This window comes from Cervus canadensis, chromosome 10, assembly GCF_019320065.1.
Source record: "Cervus canadensis isolate Bull #8, Minnesota chromosome 10, ASM1932006v1, whole genome shotgun sequence".
Taxonomy (NCBI): domain Eukaryota; kingdom Metazoa; phylum Chordata; class Mammalia; order Artiodactyla; family Cervidae; genus Cervus; species Cervus canadensis.
Genome location: NC_057395.1, coordinates 39,780,249 through 39,797,247, shown reverse-complemented (window position 1 = coordinate 39,797,247; position 16,999 = coordinate 39,780,249). Strand labels below are relative to the sequence as shown.

At 48.8% G+C, this 16,999-nt stretch overlaps 1 long non-coding RNA gene across 4 annotated transcripts; it reads left to right on the top strand.

Annotated features, from left to right (window-relative positions):
• Positions 1 to 344: 344 nt before the first annotated feature.
• On the top strand, positions 345 to 9,885 carry LOC122448326. 4 transcript variants are annotated; one of them, XR_006271576.1, is made up of 9 exons: positions 1,406 to 1,647; positions 2,590 to 2,735; positions 2,899 to 3,074; positions 4,363 to 4,433; positions 7,406 to 7,460; positions 7,663 to 7,780; positions 8,413 to 8,601; positions 9,476 to 9,608; positions 9,694 to 9,885. It is a non-coding gene; the product is annotated as an uncharacterized LOC122448326 (long non-coding RNA). The 4 variants fall into 4 exon arrangements; XR_006271575.1 differs by lacking the exons at positions 1,406 to 1,647; positions 7,663 to 7,780 and adding an exon at positions 345 to 469; XR_006271577.1 differs by lacking the exon at positions 7,663 to 7,780 and having other exon boundaries at positions 2,902 to 3,074.
• Positions 9,886 to 16,999: the final 7,114 nt, after the last annotated feature.

The window sequence follows — 16,999 nt, the reverse complement described above, 5'->3', positions numbered from 1 at the left end:
GGTATCAATTTCAAAGTCTTTGATGTTATACTGGAGACTCGGGTTGAGGCTGTCTGAGCTTTAGGAAGGTTTCTTCAGGACACTGGGAGGAAATTAAACCTCAGAAAATATGCTTGACATTTTTTCTTTCCTCCTGAAAAGAACGTCTGTGGCTCAGGCTCCGTTCTGGTCACGGGAGCGCAAACAGTGGAGTGAAGGCCAAAACCCCCGCTTCTCAAGCCTCCACCGGCTGCGGTCCCGGCCCATGAGTGATTTATCTCCAGCTGCACTGGCGGCTTTCCCAGGGTTTCCATCCTCAGCTGAACTTATTCAGGGAGGCCCCGAGCCTGCAGGCTCCAAGGGATCCGAGAAGTCAGCGAGACTGGGGCTTCCCAAGCTGTATTGTGCACATGGATTCCCTGGGGAGCTTTCTCCAGCCCTAGTGCCAGGGCTCGTGAACCCAGGATCTCTGGATGTGGATGCCTGGATCGTGAGTTTGAAAAAAAACTCCTCTGAGGATTCTAGTGGGAGCCTTGCTGCTCTGGCTGGTGGGAGCTGATGGGTAAATGCCCCAGCTCCCTCCCCCTTGGTTGGGGTAACTCTGAGGCCCTTGCCTCTCTCTGGTGGTCATGTCTGTCCTGGGTGTCCCAGCTGCCCACAGCAGTAACTGGCTTCCTTCACTTCCTAGGTGCTTTTGGTTGCAACCAACAGACCCCAGGTTTGGTCTCTGGTCCTCCTTTCTCTTCTGTTTCCTCATCCGACCTCTTCTGTGCATGAGTGCCTGCTCAGTCATGTCAGACTCTTTGCGACCCCGTGGACTGTAGGCCACCAGGTTCCTCTGTCCATGGGATTTTCCCAGGCGAGAATACTGGAGTGGGTTGCCATTCCCTTCTCCAGGGGATCTTCCTGACCCAGGGATTGAACCCGAGTCTCTTACGTTTCCTGCATTGGCATGTGGGTTCTTTACCACTGAGCCATCGGGGAAGCCATAGAGTCCATTACAACCATCCAGTCTGGCTGCTAACCCTAACCCCTATTCTCACTGACTTCCCTCATTTTCCAAGCCTTCATATCAAGGTTGCATCTGTCTTCTAGAATTTCCATCTTCAAAATAACTGAGTTACTTCTGCCTCACTCCCCAGAGCATTCCCTGGGAAATTTTTTTGTTTGTTTTCTAAATGATTTCCAGGTGGGTTATTTGTACCAGCCACTATGCAACGGGGCTGGGACTTACTGAAATTGGCTTTTACCAGTCAAGTCCCACCCCTGGGCCTAGGGTGGGGTCAGACATACAGTCTGCTTGGCTGCCAGGTGGTGGGGGGTGGACCTGGGGGAGGGGGAGCTTTGGGAGCAACCACAAGGTAAAAGAAGGGTGACCTGCAGAGGAAGGGGTGGGGTGGGAGAGGAGAGTAGAGGGGTTGTGGGAGCCCTGAGCATCCTAAGCTGATTCTCAGAAAAGGCAGTGTCCTTTGACAGTTCTGAGGCTCTCTAACTGTGGTTTCAGCTCCTGGCAAACTTCTTTTTTCCACTGTAGGCAGAGTTGTCTATTGGCCTCGCTGTGTCTACGGGAGGGGCCTCCAGAACAGATCCTGGGACAAGGGCTCGTGTGCCTGTGGTTTATTAAGGAAGTTCTCCCAGGAGAAACTTCGAAGGGAATGGAGAAAGCAGGTCAGGACAGGGGGAAGGCCACAGTGGGAGCAATTTTAGGCAGAGTCCCGCAGAGGGTGTGTTAGCCTTGGGACACCTGGAGCATGAGGGATGCTCAGGGTTATCCTGACTAGAGGCAAGAGGGCCAAATGTCCATACTCCTGTTAGTCCTTCACCAAATATGGTGGATGAGTGGGCTGTGGAAGAAGAATGTGAAGTTCCAGTGCTCCAGGCTCACTGTCTCCAGGCAAGGAAACTGTGGCAGACGGGCAGCCTTTCAAGGATGAGCCCCAGGGGCACTCTCCAGAGAGGAAAAGCCCTTTTGAGCAGGGAGGAGACAGCGATACATGCTGTTAAAAGGAGACCCGGTGTGGGTGGGGCCCCTGGCATTGCCCACTCCAAGCCAGGATGGCCCGATCAGCCAAGTCCATGCATCAGCTTTCACCCATAAAGCAGGGTCTCCGCCTCTGATCTGTCAGCCCAGCTCTCACATTAATTTTGCTCAGCCCCCAGTGAGCTGGTCTGCCAGTGCCTTAAGGCCTCTGCACTCATTGTTAGTTGCTCAGTCGTGTCTGACTCTTTGTGACCCCCTGGACTGTAACCCATCAGGCTCCTCTGTCCATGGAGTTCTCCAGGCAAGAATACCAGAGTCCATTCCCTTCTTCCAGGGGATCTTTCTGACCCAGGGATCGAACTTGGGTCTCCTGCATTGCAGGCAAATTCTTTACTGTCTGAGCCACCAGGGAAGCTAGTTGCCAACATTTAAATCTCAGGCGATTTGTGCACAAGAATCCGGGTCTCTAGGTCAGATTTATTATTGGAGGCCCACGCTCCACGTGGCCACAATTGGTGGAGGCCGTGCATCTTCCCGTGCTGATCAATATTAGTGGAGGGTCCTGATGCCACAGCCCCCATTGTTCTCTATCATGTTCCAAACACATGCACTATAATTTTTCTTCATAGGAGAGTCAAGAGGAAAGATGCTGGACTCACATCTATCAAGTGGAGGGAAACACATGGTGGTTAATGTGGACATGAGATGTGTTTGCCTCTGAAGACTGCAGCCCAAGACGCCCATAGGAAGCCTCCATCCTGGTGCCCGCTGGGCCGTGAGTTTGCCCCTCCAGCTATGAGCTCGGCGCCCCCACCAGACGCTTCCTTTTCCACCAGGATCCAGCTGCTCGTCAGCCCCTCCCCCACCCCACTTTGTTAGAAGCAGCTGTTTTTCCCCTTCCAGCCCTCCAAGTGCTGATTTCATTTCTTTCCCGACAGAAGTTTGGAGCCAGGAGGGAAATGGTTTGGCAGGAAATCAACAAGCCACAGGAGGAAGACAACAGAGTGGAGAAAGCAGACGCCTCACAGAAACGCTGGGCCGAGGGGGTCTGAGTAGGCAGACTGAACGGGGCTCCGAAGACCCCCGGAAGTCCCTGCAAGTCCCTGGAGCCTGGGTGGGTTGGTGGCCTCTATGGACTTTACTTGCTCTCCTCTGAGTTGCTCTTAGCAACTTTAGCTGGGGTGGATTCCAGAAAGTTCTTTTTCCCAGCAGTTTTTCTCTCCGGTGTCACTGGAGAGAGGTGAAGGCAAGCTGCGGGGAGGAGGGGGACCACTGGGGCCCGGGGCTGGCAGGGGACATTTGAAATGTGTGTTGCATGTCGACAGTGCCAGGGGAGGAGACTTAAGGGGTGATGAGAGGTACTGGAGGACCAAAGGCTAGAGAGCTGTGATGTGTGTAGGCCGTCGAGACTCAGCACCCGTGGCCCCTGGGACGGGGGGCCCAGGCCTGGAGGAGCCCAGTCCCCCACTTCCCAAGGTCTCACTTTGTCCCTCCACCCTCACCCCAGCCACAGCTGCTCCGGCTCTTCTCCTCGAAATCACCCTCTCCTCCCAACCCAGCTAAACTAGCGTCTTTTGAGTTCTGGAAAAATTCCTCTCCCCTTAACTATGCCATAAAAGGGCTGAAAGTTTCCAAAAGGAACACTTAACTGAGACATAGAGGGGAAAACTTGGGCGCAGAGAAATGGCTGATGTTACAGAGTGCAGACCCAAGTCTAGGTCAACCGCATGTCTGGTGGGGGGTCGCCTGGTGGTGCAGGAGCCAGCTGTTCTTGGAATTCCTTGACTCAGTCCAGCCTGTGTGGTGGCCGCAAACACAGGCTGACTTCTGGGCGGAAATATGGCTAATGGAGTTGGGGGGCTGCTTCCAGCCTTGTGGGACTTTTGAGTTGCTCAGAGGCTGCTGGGCCCAGGTCTTTGTCTGGGAAGGGACTCTTCGCACCTCCACCCTGCCCTGGGCCGAGCCAGGCCCCTCTCAGCGGCCCTCCCCCACCCAGCCACCTCCTTGAGTCTTGTCCTGGCCCTGTCTCCTTCTTCATTCTTCTCCTGGAAGTGACTGGCTCCTGGCTTAGGAGAGCCCACCACCCCTTTCCCCACACCATCAATCTCTCTCTGCCTGGCCAGTTTGTCAGAAGTGGGTTTGGGGCTGGCTCCAGCGTAGAGCAGCGGGGTGCACTGGGCCCTCCAATGGGTCTCTCCATTTCTAAGCCTACATCACCTGTGGGGTCCCCTAGGAGTCTGGTTTCTGTCTTGAGGGATTGAACTTGTCCATGAGGAAGACGTAGCTGATCTACCCAAGTGTAATGTGTGTTATTTTTCAAAACAGGTGAAACATCTACATGTTAGTATAATCACACATGAAGCATAAGTGGCTTCACCCCTCTATCCCTTCTTCTTCTCTAGAGAGAACCACTACCTGTGCGTCTTCAAGAGGTCGTCCCTGCAAGCATATATATGTGTATATTTTGTGGAAGGTATGTATAAATGTATAATATAGATTATATACATTTGTATGTACATATAAATATATTATATGCAGGGCACACATGCACACACACACAGTCAGCCCTTCCTATCTGCAGGTTCCACACTATGAGTTCAATAAATTGTGGATCAAAAATATTCCCCCAAAGGAGGAAAGAGAGGGTAGAATATACGGAGAGTGTAACATGGAAACATACATTACCATATGTAAAATAGAGAGCCAATGGGAATTTGTCGTGTGACTCAGGGAACTCAAATGGGGGTTCTGAAACAACCTAGAGGGGTGGGATGCGGAGGGAGGTGGGAGGGAGGAAAAGGGAGGGGACATAGGTATACCTATGGCTGATTCATGTTGATGTTTGGCAGAAACAAACACAATACTGTAAAGCAATCATCTTTCAATTAAAAGGGGTTCCCTGATAGCTCAGTTGGTAAAGAATTGGCCTGCAATGCAGGAGATCTCAGTTCGATTCCCAAGTTGGGAAGATCTGCTGGAGAAGGGATAGTCTACCCACTCCAGTATTCTTGGGCTTCCCCGGTGACTCAGATGGTAAAGAATCTGCGTGCAATGCGGGAGACCTGGGTTGGATCCCTGGGTTGGGAAGATCCCCTGGAGAAGGGAACAGCTACTCACTCCAGTATTCTGGCCTGGAGAATTCCATGAACTGTATAGTCCATGGGGTCCCAAAGAACTAGACACGACTGAGGGACTTTCACTTTCACTTTTCAATTAAAAATAAATAAATTTAAAAAATTCCTCCCCCAAATTCCAGAAAGTTCCAAAAAGCAAAACCTGGATTTGCTGTGTGGGCCAGCATTGTATTAGGTATTGTAGGTAATCTAGAGATGGTTTAAAGTTTATGGGAGGACGGAGGTCTATCATATGCAAACATTACACCATCTTATATGAGGAACTTGAGCATCTGAGGATTTTGGGGTGTGGCTGGAGGTGGGGGTGGGGGCCTGAACCTAATCCCACTGTGGGAGGGGCAACTGTATATAAATTCATTTAATATATTTTGGAGATAGTTTTGTATGGGCACAGAAAGTGCTTCTTCATTTTAAAAAGTGGCTGCTAGTGTCCCTTGTAGGGTTGTATATTTGTTTAACCAAATATACAGGCCTTTGGGTTGCTCCCAATCTTGCTATCTCTCTAAGCCACAGTGAGCATCTTTATCTTTGTAACTAGACTGCTTGGCACAAGTGCCTGTGTGTCTGCAGGATAAATCCTGGCAGTGGTGTTCTTGGCCAAAAGATATGTGCATTTTTAGTTTTGATAAATATTGTCAAAATGCCCTCTGGGGCGACTGTACTGATTTCTTAAGTCCCATCAACAATATTTGAGAGCGTCTGTTTCTCTACACCCTCACCAACACAGAGGGCCATAAAACTTTTTGATATTTGCCAGCCCAGGAGCTAAAAGTAATTGGTACATAGTAGTCATTATAATTCTTTCTTCTTTATACCAGTGTGGTTAAAGCATCTTCTCATTATGTTCAAAGACCCTTTATTCCCATTTCTATAAGTTTTTTTCTAACCTTTCCCATCTTTTTTTTTTTTTTTTGGCTGTACCACCTAGCATGTAGGATCTTAGTTCCTGGACCAGGGATTGAACCCATACCCCCTGCAGTGGAAACGCGGAGTCTTAAACACTGGACCACCAGGGCATTCCCCATCTTGGTTTTTTTTTTTTTTAACTAGGTTGTTGGCCTTTTTCTGGACTTCCCTGGTGGTTCAGATGGTAAAGAATCCGCCTGCAATGTGGGAGACCTGGGTTCGACCCCTGGGTTGGGAAGATCCCCTGCAGAAGGGAACGGCTACTCACTCCAGTATTCTTGCCTGGAGAATCCCATGGACAGGGGAACCTGCTGGGCTACAATCCATGGGGTCAGAAAGAGTTGGAAATGACCGACTTTCACTTCACTTCAGTTGGCTATTTTCTTATTGATATCTAGAAGTGCTTTATATATTAAGGAAATTGGCCTTTGCCAACCCCCAAGTTGTAAATCTCTTTGTATTTTGTTTATATTTGGACTTTTATTTGACACTTGAATTTAAAATTTTAATATAATTAAATTTATTACTTAAAAAAAAATGCCTTCCAGATTTTGTTTTGCTGAGAAAAATCTTTCCCACTCTGAGATTATTTTAAAAACTTATTCCATTTTTCCTAATGCTTATATGGTTTGTTTTAATGTTTAAATTTCTGACCCATCTGGAATTTATTTATTTACGTACTTATTTATTTATTGAAGTGTAGTTGATGAACAATATTATGCTACTGTCAGATGTACTACATAGTGATTTGACAGTCAAATGCATTATGAAATGATCATAGCAATAATTCTAGTAACCGTCTGTCACCATACATAAAAATTAGTATTTATTACTGTATTCTATTAGCTGTAAACCACATCCCTGTGAATTATTTATTTTGTAATTGGAAGTTTGTGCTCTTCATCTCCTTCAGCTATTTTACTCAACCCCTGACCTGTTGGTGACCACCTGTTTCTTCTTTGTATTTATGAATCTGTTTCTGTTTTGTTTGTTAGATTCCACATATAATGAAAATACCGTGTGCAGTATTTGTCCCTCTCTATCTGACTTATTTCACTTAGCATAAAACACTCTAGATTTATCTGTGTTGTTGTAAATGGCAAAATTAAATTCTTTTTAATGACTAATATTCTGTGTGTCTCTGTGTGTGTATGTATATATATATATATAAAACCTAAACTGTATCCATATATAAAAACTAATCAGTACCCATTCATATACTGGTAGGCACTTAGGTTACTTCCATATCTTGCTATTGCAAATAATGCTGCAATGAACATAGGGGTGCATATAACAGATATTTCAAATTAAATAATATTTCAAATTAGTATTTTGTGTTCTTCAAGACAATACCCAGGAGTAGTATTGCTGGCTCATATGGTAATTCTATTTTTCATTTTTTGAGGAACCTCTGTATGTTTTCCATAGTGGCTGCCTCTTTCCATTCCCAGCAACAGAGTGTGAGTATTCCCTTTCCTGCACATTGTCACCAGCATTTGTTATCTGTGGTCTTTTTGATGGTGGCCATTCTGACAGGTGTGAGCTGACATCTCATTGTGGTTTTGATTTGCATCTCTCTGATGAGTAGTGTTGCCGAGCATCTTTTCTTGTGTCTATTTTGGGCTGAGGAGTAAGGTGGGGATCCTGCTTTATTTTTCCCAGGTGGCCACCCAGTTGTCCCAGTGAATCATATTCTTCTGAAGGCTCCCTCTTTTCTCCATAGATATAAACTATGAAACTGCTTTCTTCGACACGTATTTAGTGGGGAGCTGGTGGAGAGGTAGGTGACAGGTCCTGCCTTAGTCTCAGCCCCATTTTCTTGAATGGTTCAGTTCAGAATCCAAACTTGCAAATTCCACGCGGGGAAGCAGAAGCCCTGCAGTTCATGAGGCATCTCTTTTCTCATTGGGGGGCGGCTCCTTGGTCCCACCTTCCCTACTTTCCCCACTGGGGCCAGAAAGCACACCTTCCACTCGCCCCTGCGCAGTGATGGAGGAACCCCAGGTCTGGTCCCCGTGGAGCATGTCCAGGTCTGGTCTGTGCTCATCTACACCCGGGGGCTTCAGAGGCTTCCCCTCTCTTTATCTTCAGAGCACACCTCTTGGTGGCTCCTCACCCGCCCGGTTTAGGGATGCAGGTGATGAGGCTTGGAGAGACTGCGCCAGCTCAGGATTGGATCCTGAATCTGAATACCCAGGGTCAAACTCAAGACCTTGTCCTCAGCACCCCCAGTTTTCCACACCTCTTTGCATCTCAGGATTCCCCTCTTCAGGCACTAGTGGCCCAGCCAGGACCCCTCTCCCTGGGTGCCCCCTGGTACTATTAACACCCTCCTCTGCAGACGTCTATCAGGGCCAACTCACTGCTGGGCGACCATGAATGGTAATGAGTTTCCTTTCTTATTATCTCCAGTTTTACCGGAAATGCAGCGTGGTGGCCAGTCCACACTCTGAATTCATGGTGAACCGACCGGCACCTGCGTGTGGAAGGATGGACATCACTGGTCCAATGGACCCAAGTCACCGCCATCAACCTGGCCCCTCTCGCTGCTCTGGTGCTGGGAGCTCCCACAATCACACTCGCGCTTTAAAGGCCACCTGGGTAATTTTCTTGTTCTAAATCTGAGCTTATTCAAAGAAAAATGACTTTGGCTTGGTGTGTGAAAAAGGTCAGGTCATTGCACTGTTGGAAACATCTACATGCTTGCAAAGAACGGAGAATTTTCTGACCGTGTGGCTCCCTCAGCGCCTTTACCGTGATTTGTTTCTCCCTTTGTGTGGAGTCAGGGTGAGTGTTTTTAAAAAGGCATCTGGAAGCCTGAGCGTCATGTCACCCGCAGGAGGGGTCAGGTCAGCTGGCCACTGCCGTCCAGGGGAGCAATGTGTTTTTGACTAAAATATGAAAAGTTTCAACATTCATTCTAGAATCTGTTAACACTTATTATTTTTTCCTTTCATAAGCAATTGTTTAAAAAGAATTTTTATTTTGCATTCATCTTAATTTTACCCTGACTTTTCATTTGAAAAAATTTTCAGCCACAGAAAACTGCGAGAATAATAACTGTCAAATTCATCACCAGTTAACATTTTGCCACATTTACTCTATCTCGCTATAGAAACACAGACATTGGTCCAAAAAAAATCAGTAATATTTCCTTCCTTCTTTTCTTCTTGGTTCTTTTTTTTCCCCTGGATTATTTGAAAGTTGTACATTTTGTGCAGGTAGGTCTGCACATCTATTCTAAGACATGATCACTCTCCTTCATAAGAACAAAACCCTTATCACACCAGTGAATCTTACACAGAGGCACATCTGGTCTCTCTCTGGGGTCAATATTCAGATTTTGCCAGTTTTCCTAATCCTGGCCTTTCCCTCTTGATCCAGGGTCCATATAAGGCCCACCACCTCCCCCCACTGTTGGGTCTTCTCTACCGTCTCTCATCTGAACCTTCTCCTACCCATCTTGTCTTTCCAGACGCTGGTATTTTGAAGCGTTCAGGTTGTTCGTTTGGCAGTTATGCGTGCATGCTTAGTTGCTCAGTCGTGTCTGACTCTTCGAGCCCATGAACTGTAGCCTTCCAGGCTCCTCTGTCCATAGGATTTCCCAGGTAAGAATACTGGAGTAGGTTGCCATTTTCTTTTCCAGGGGATCTTCCTGATCTAGAGATTGAACCCACATCTCCTGTGTTGCAGGTGGACTTTTTACCTGCTGAGCCATCCAGGAAACCCATTTGTTTTGCAGAATTCTCTTCAATTTGGATTTGACTGATTCCTCTTTATGAAGAAACTCGGGTGAACTACTGTCTACTTTGCCAGGATCAATCTTAAGTTTTATTCTGCTTTTGAAGAGCTGCTCACATGAAATAAAACCCAGAAGATACAGAATTCATACTCAAGGGTCTCTCCCTTTTTCTGTCCCTTCCTAGAGGCAATGTGTGCTCCAGATTTCTGTGTCTCCTTCAGAGACAATAGCCCACATACTGGTCTAATGATGGATCCACACATCCACCTGGGGAGTTCAGTGGGTGTGACTGTCTTGTCTGTTACTCTCTTGCCTAGAAGCCTTGAAAGACTGTCAGAAGGCCCACTAAGATGCTTATCTGGCCACTGGTCCTTCCCCTCCCTTCTCACCCTGTCACAATGGTCTCCCTCCCGAGTGAGACAGGCTGGGACCTGGGACCCTCGACCTGAGTCCTTGCAGGTTGCACCTGGACAGACATTCAGGAAACACTTGTGCAGAATGGCTTTGCCCGCACACACACATAGCGTACACACACACACACATGCCCCCACATGCACACACCCACCATACACACACACACACACACACACACCACACCATATGTGCACACACAGCACACACACACACGCATACACCACATCATATGCACACATACACATACCCCCCCATACCACATACCATATACACACATACACCGCACACACACATACCATACATACATACACCACACACACACATACCACACACCATATGCACACACACACACCATACACACACACACCATACACACGTACACTATACACACACACCACACACCATACACACACACAGCATACATACACATACCATACACACATACACCACACACATGCACACCACACACCATACACTCACATACACCATACACACACATACCATACACACACACCACACACCATACACTCACATACACCATACATACACATACCACACACACACACACCACACACCATACACACATACACCACACACCATACACACACATACCATACACACCACACACCATATGCACACACACACCATACACACATATACCATACACACACACCACACACCATACACACACATACCATACACACCACACACCATATGCACACACACACACTACACACAGACCACACACATACCATGCACACATACACCACACACACACACCATACACCATACACACACACACTACACACACATACCATACACACCACACACCATATGCACACACACACCATACACACACATACACACACACACACACACCCCACACTATATGCACACACACACCACACACACATACCATACACACACACCACACACCACACACACACACACACACACACACACACCACACACCACACACATACCATGCACACATACACCACGCACACACACCATGCACCATATGCACACACACCACACACACACACACACACACACACACATACACACACAGCAACAGAGGCTTCTGGTTAACCGCTCTCCTGAGCTCCCAGCCGGGACCACCTGGCCAATCCACAGAATGGTGAGAAAGAATGCATTACTGTTTTGAGTCAGCATTTTTGGGGTTTTGTGACACAGAATTAGGTGGCAGAAGCAGGGCTGTTTCTGCTCCGCAGGTGGGAGTGAGCCAGCCTGCTGGAGGGATGCAGGGTTTGCCTGCCTCGGGGACCTGCAGGGGTAGAGACAAGGGCAGACACAAAGCAAGGCTTTTAAAATAAAAGTTATTTTTGTTTATCAAAGTAATATACACTACATACACACACACACACATATGTGACAACAACTCAGACGTATCAGAAAATATTAACATGAAAACAGCTGCACCTCACCTGCTGAGCTTTCCTATCTGTCCGAGAGACAACATCTTTTGGAAGTTAGTTCCAGTTTATGTTTTTCTCTCCAAACTCCAGATCTCAAACTTGTACCTCCATTCTTTAGTCCCCATCATTAGACAGTAGGTACTCAGCTTCCCTGGTGGCTCAGAGGTTAAAGCCTCTGCCCGCAATGCGGGAGACCTGGGTTCGATCCCTGGGTTGGGAAGATCCCCTGGAGGAGGAAATGGCAACCCACTCCACTATTCTTGCCTGGAGTATCCCATGGACGGAAGAGCCTGGTGGGCTACAGTCCACGGGGTTGCAAAGAGTCGGACACGACTGAGCGACTTCACTTTCACTTTCACTCAGCCCGCAGCCCTCTGCTCAGATGAGCATTTAGATCCCTGCTCCCAGTGTGTGAACTTTCTGAGACTGTTTCTGGTTTCTGCAGGAGAACATCCTATTCCAACAACAGTTGCTGATGTAACTCTCGATTCCCAGCTATGTAGGATAAGGGTACTGGCACTTCCTCCCTTTCTTCTGCTTTTCTCCTCCCTTCCAGAGCCCATATTTGAGGGTCCACTTGGACCACTCCACAGCACTCACTGCACTGTGTAACTGATGCTATAGTGCCTTCCTGGGGCAGCATCCATGAAATTCTCAAAATTAGGTGCAAAGTTGTGTGTGGGTTTAGGTTCCATTTCCCTGGGAGAGTTTAGAACTCCCATCAGATTCTCAAAGGAATGAGATCCAAAGGTGGAATATTGGGCCCTGAAGTGAAAGTAAAAGTGTCAGTCACTCAGTCCTATCCAAGTCTTTGCAACCCACAGACTGTAGCCCACCAGGCTCCTCTACACATGGGATTCTCCAGGCAAGAATACTGGAGTGGGTTGCCATTTCCTGTTTTCCACCTGTCCCCAGACCCACCCTCACCTTCTCCATCCCTTGTGCCCTGAGCCCCGGGGCGGGGGGGTGACTCAGTGCAGGTGGGGTGAATGGAGGGGGCATGGGTCTCCCTCTGCAAGGCTCTCTCAGGCTGGCTGCGTCTCTGCAAAGGACCCTGCTCCACATGACCACTCTCTCTGGGGGCTTCCCTTGTAGGGGTAACCACAGCCTGGTTGCTCCCAGCCCCAGCTCACTGCCTTGTCCCTTGTGGTCTCACCACACTCTACCCACACTTCTGTCAATCGTTCCTTTGAGAACCCACTTCGACTTTGCCTGCTCTGACTCTGGCATTTGATTCCGGCTGGGACTTAAGAGTTCTCAGTTTCCTTGGGCACAAACCCTGAGTCTTCGGTCGTGTGCTCTTGGCAAAGGGAGAAGTTGAATTGCCGTGCTGTCTCCCCAAGGGTCTGGCTGACCCTGTGGGAGAGCTGAAGCTGAGAGGCCTTTATTGTTACCCCGAATCCAGACAAGGGGCCAGCAACCTTTACCTGGACCCCCAAATGACTAACCATCAGATTCCGGGAGGGGAGTGCCAAAGTAGATGCCTTCAGGTATGGGCAGTTCCTGGGAAGGGCCTCCTGGGCACGAGAGCCTTGGGGTCCAAGGAGGATGGGGGAGTACACAGCAGAGCCCTCTGCACTCCTGACCTTGGTCTTGCCTTCTAGACTGGGGCTTCTTTTCCCCCATGCCCCAGTTCCTAGCAGTGTCTGACATATAGCAGGTGCTCAGCAAATCCTTGTTGAATGAGAGTTGGGTAACAAGCTTCTTTGTTATTTTAAAATTCATAACCACAGGACTCCTGTGTACCACTGTTGTTTTTCTTTTTAACTCTTTGTTTTGAAATGCTTCCATAGGAAACTCATTAAAATAAGGCCACCAAAAAGTTATCAGATTTCCTATTTGTTAGCATTTGGCACTGTTCTCTCCATATATATATATAAACCATAAGTATAGTATGTGTGTGTTAGTCACTCAGTCGTGTCTGACTCTTTATAACCCGATGGACAGTGGCCTGCCAGGATCCTCTGTGCAAGGGGTTTTTCAAACAAAAACACTGGAGTGGGTTGCCATTTACTTCTCTAGGGGATCATCCCGACTCAGGGACTGAACCTGGGTCTCCTGCATTGCGGGCAGATTCTTTACCATATGAGCCACCAGGGAAGTCCATATATAGTATATATGTATCATATACATGCATGCATGTATACACTTGGGCTATTTTTAATTTCTGAAACATTTGAAAAAGCTGGAGAGTCCTGGGTTTTGCCAGTCAACACTTCAGTGTGTCTCCCAAACACAGGGGCATCTTCTTACACACCCTCTATACATTTCATCAGATTCATGAGATGGGACATGGACTCAAAATGATGATCTACTGTGTGATCCATGCACACACTCCAGCTGTGTCCATAATGTCCTTTATAGATACCCTCCCCCCCATCCCTCGTTAGCGATCCACCCCCAGATCATACCGCCTTCAGCCGTCATGTCTCTCTAGAGTCCTGTGTCCTTTGTGACGCTTTGGAGGACCACAGACCGACTGTGTTGCAGAAGCATCCTTCTGTTTGGATCTGTTTCCCCAGGATAGGATATGATCCTGTCTCTCACTCCTCTGCCCCAGATCCAGCAGGTTCAAAGTTCACGGCATCTCTCATCCCAGGGGGAGGAGCCCCTGCTCCCGGTTTCTGCCCTAAGTCAAAGTCCAAGGCTTAAATGTCCCACTGGAGGTCACATACTTCCTGAGTGACGGAGATGAGGTATCTTCAGCTGCAGCCCAGGATCTTCCCCATCATCTGGTAGAATGAGTGATGAGTGTCTGTGACACACACATTTTCCCCTCAGCCTTGGCTGGCCTTCCTCCCCCCAGCCTCGGTGTGTTCATGGGATGATGGGCAGGAGATATTTAGAAGAGGCGAGAGGCTAAATCGATTTTCCAGAGAAAGCACTTAGAGCTGCTCTCAGAGGAAAGCCTCCTGGAGGAGGGAGCTTGGAGTGGAGTGCAGGGCGGAGAGGAGGGGGCAAGGAGGGGAGGCAGAGAGGGCGATGGAGTCTGCGGTGGGTGGGGGATGGAGGGGAGAGCTCGCTGTGCTGTGTGACTTTGGAGAGAGGTGGGGAAGGGTTGTTTGGAGAGATGGTGGTGGGGGCTGTGGGTTTGGAATATTCCCTTACCCCTGCCCCCCTCCTTCTTCTCCTGTGTTTGCCTCTTCTAGTAACTTTTGATGCTTTTGAACTATGGGGCTGAAGAAGACTCTTGAGAGTCCCTTGGATAGCAAGGAGATCAAACCAGTCAATCCTAAAGGAAATCAGCCTTGAATATTCATTGGAAGGACTGAAGCTGAAGCTGAAGCTCCAATACTTTGGCCACCTGATGTGAAGAGCTGACTCATTGGGAAAGACCCTGATGCTGGGAAAGATTGAGGGCAGGAGGAGGAGGGGGAGACAGAGGATGAGATGGTTGTATGGCATCATGGACTCAGTGGACATGAGTCTGAGCAAGCTCTGGAAGATATTTTGGGAATGCCAGGGGAGCCTGGCATTCTGTAGTCCATGGGGTTGCAGAGTCAGACATGACTTAGTGACTGAACAACAAGAAGACACTTTAGAAAACCCTTTCAAGGCTTTAGGAGAAACACGTGTTTCATGTGAGCTCAACTCTGTTCGTCTGGTCCCAAGGTGGCTGGGCTCTATTCTGGTTACACATTCACGGATGGAGGTGTCTCCATCTGGGTCGCTGTAAGGGCTGCCTCTGTGCGGTGAACACAGGTGCAATGTGCTGTCCCGAGGGTCCCCAAGGCTTCTTCAGACCAGCATCGTCAGAATGTTGAGTTGCAGATGACCACAGAAAGGCTTCTCTGCTCCTTCTGCTATTGCACAGGTGCAAGTTTCCTGCCCCTGGACAGGCTGGACATCCCAAGGCAGAGTCCTGGGCAGGGGAGAGAACTTGCCCTCCCACATCTTGCCTGATGGAGCCCTTCCCCTCTTTGGGCCTCAGCTACTCCATCTGTAAAATGGAGCTATAAATATTGACTTCCAGACAGGATGTGTGTGAAGATTAAAGGGGACGATATGTCACAGTGTAAGGGGCACATGGGAATTTGACGACTCCTCACACCCACCCTCATTTAGGACAACAGCAGGGTGCATGGAGCATGACAGGGCTAGGGTCCCCCCTACCCCCTAACCTGACCAGGACTGCTGGGCATCTCCCACGCAAATCACATGCTCAGCTTTCCCTGTCCTGTCTTCCCTTTGTTACCATGGAGATAGGTGACCAAGAGGAACTTGAGGCTTGGAGGGTCCTCGAAGGATGCTGGGCCTTGTGCAGGGAGGCCTTGGAGAAGCCCCCTGCCCTGCAAGTTCTCCCCTACAGGGGCCACCGGAGACCCCTCATTCTTTGTCTGGAAGATGCAAGTGTTTTCAGGACATGGCCATTAGCATTTCTCATCTCTCTAGGAGAACAATTCCTCAAAGGAAACTAACAGCAAATCCCCAGGTGTAGCCTCGGAGCAGAGTTTAACACGATCCTTTGTGTCTGTCTGTCCCTCGTGTGAGCTCCTGGCTGGGCAGCTGGGGCTGCTCCTTGACCCCTCAACCCCACCTCCCATCCAGGCTCCCCCTGCATCCGGGCCACCTCCATCTGCTCCTGCTTCATCCTCTGGACCACGGCAGCCCCTGCACAGAAGCCTCTGTGGCTCCCCATTGCCATGTAAGTTAAGTCCTCAGCTCCGCAAGTGCTTTTCCAATCAAATCTTCCAGCATCTTTCTCTGGGTACCCCACCTCTGGCTGGGGTGGGTCTTCCATGTGCCTGGGGCTCTCCCAGCCCTGGGCCTTTGCCCAAGCTGCCCCTCTTGCCTGCGAAATCTTCACACATCTCTTCCCACTCCATCAAAGATTACCCCAAATGCCATCACCTTCAGGAGGTACCACCCCTCATTCCACCCCCTACATGATCTCTCCTGCCACTCGTTATTGGCACTGACTTCACTGGTCTCGTCTGCATCCTGAAACTATCAGTGGAGGCCACAGCCAGATCGCGCCAGCTCGGGTTCAGCTGGAACAGTCACGTGGACAGTTTGAAATCCACCATGGGGGGAGGATTCACGCCAGGAAAAATCAGCAAACACGACAAATCTGTCCAGCAGTATTTACTCACTTTCCACATTTTAGATGCTGTGCTGGAGGTTTTACTTGCTTTATCCCAGTCAACCTTCACATCACCTCTGTGGGACAAGTTTTCAAGGAGGCAGCTGAGAATAGAAAGGTTGAGAAAATATCCTAAGGTCACACCAGTAGTGGCCGAGACCTCAGCAAGTGGAGGGGAGGGGGGACCCTGTGCTTTAGAGCAGATACCCAACTTTCTTTTGGCATCAGGGACCAGTTTTGTGGAAGACAATTTTTCCACACCCTGGGCAGGAGTCATGGTTTTGGGATGATTCAAGTACATTACATTTATTGTGCACTTCA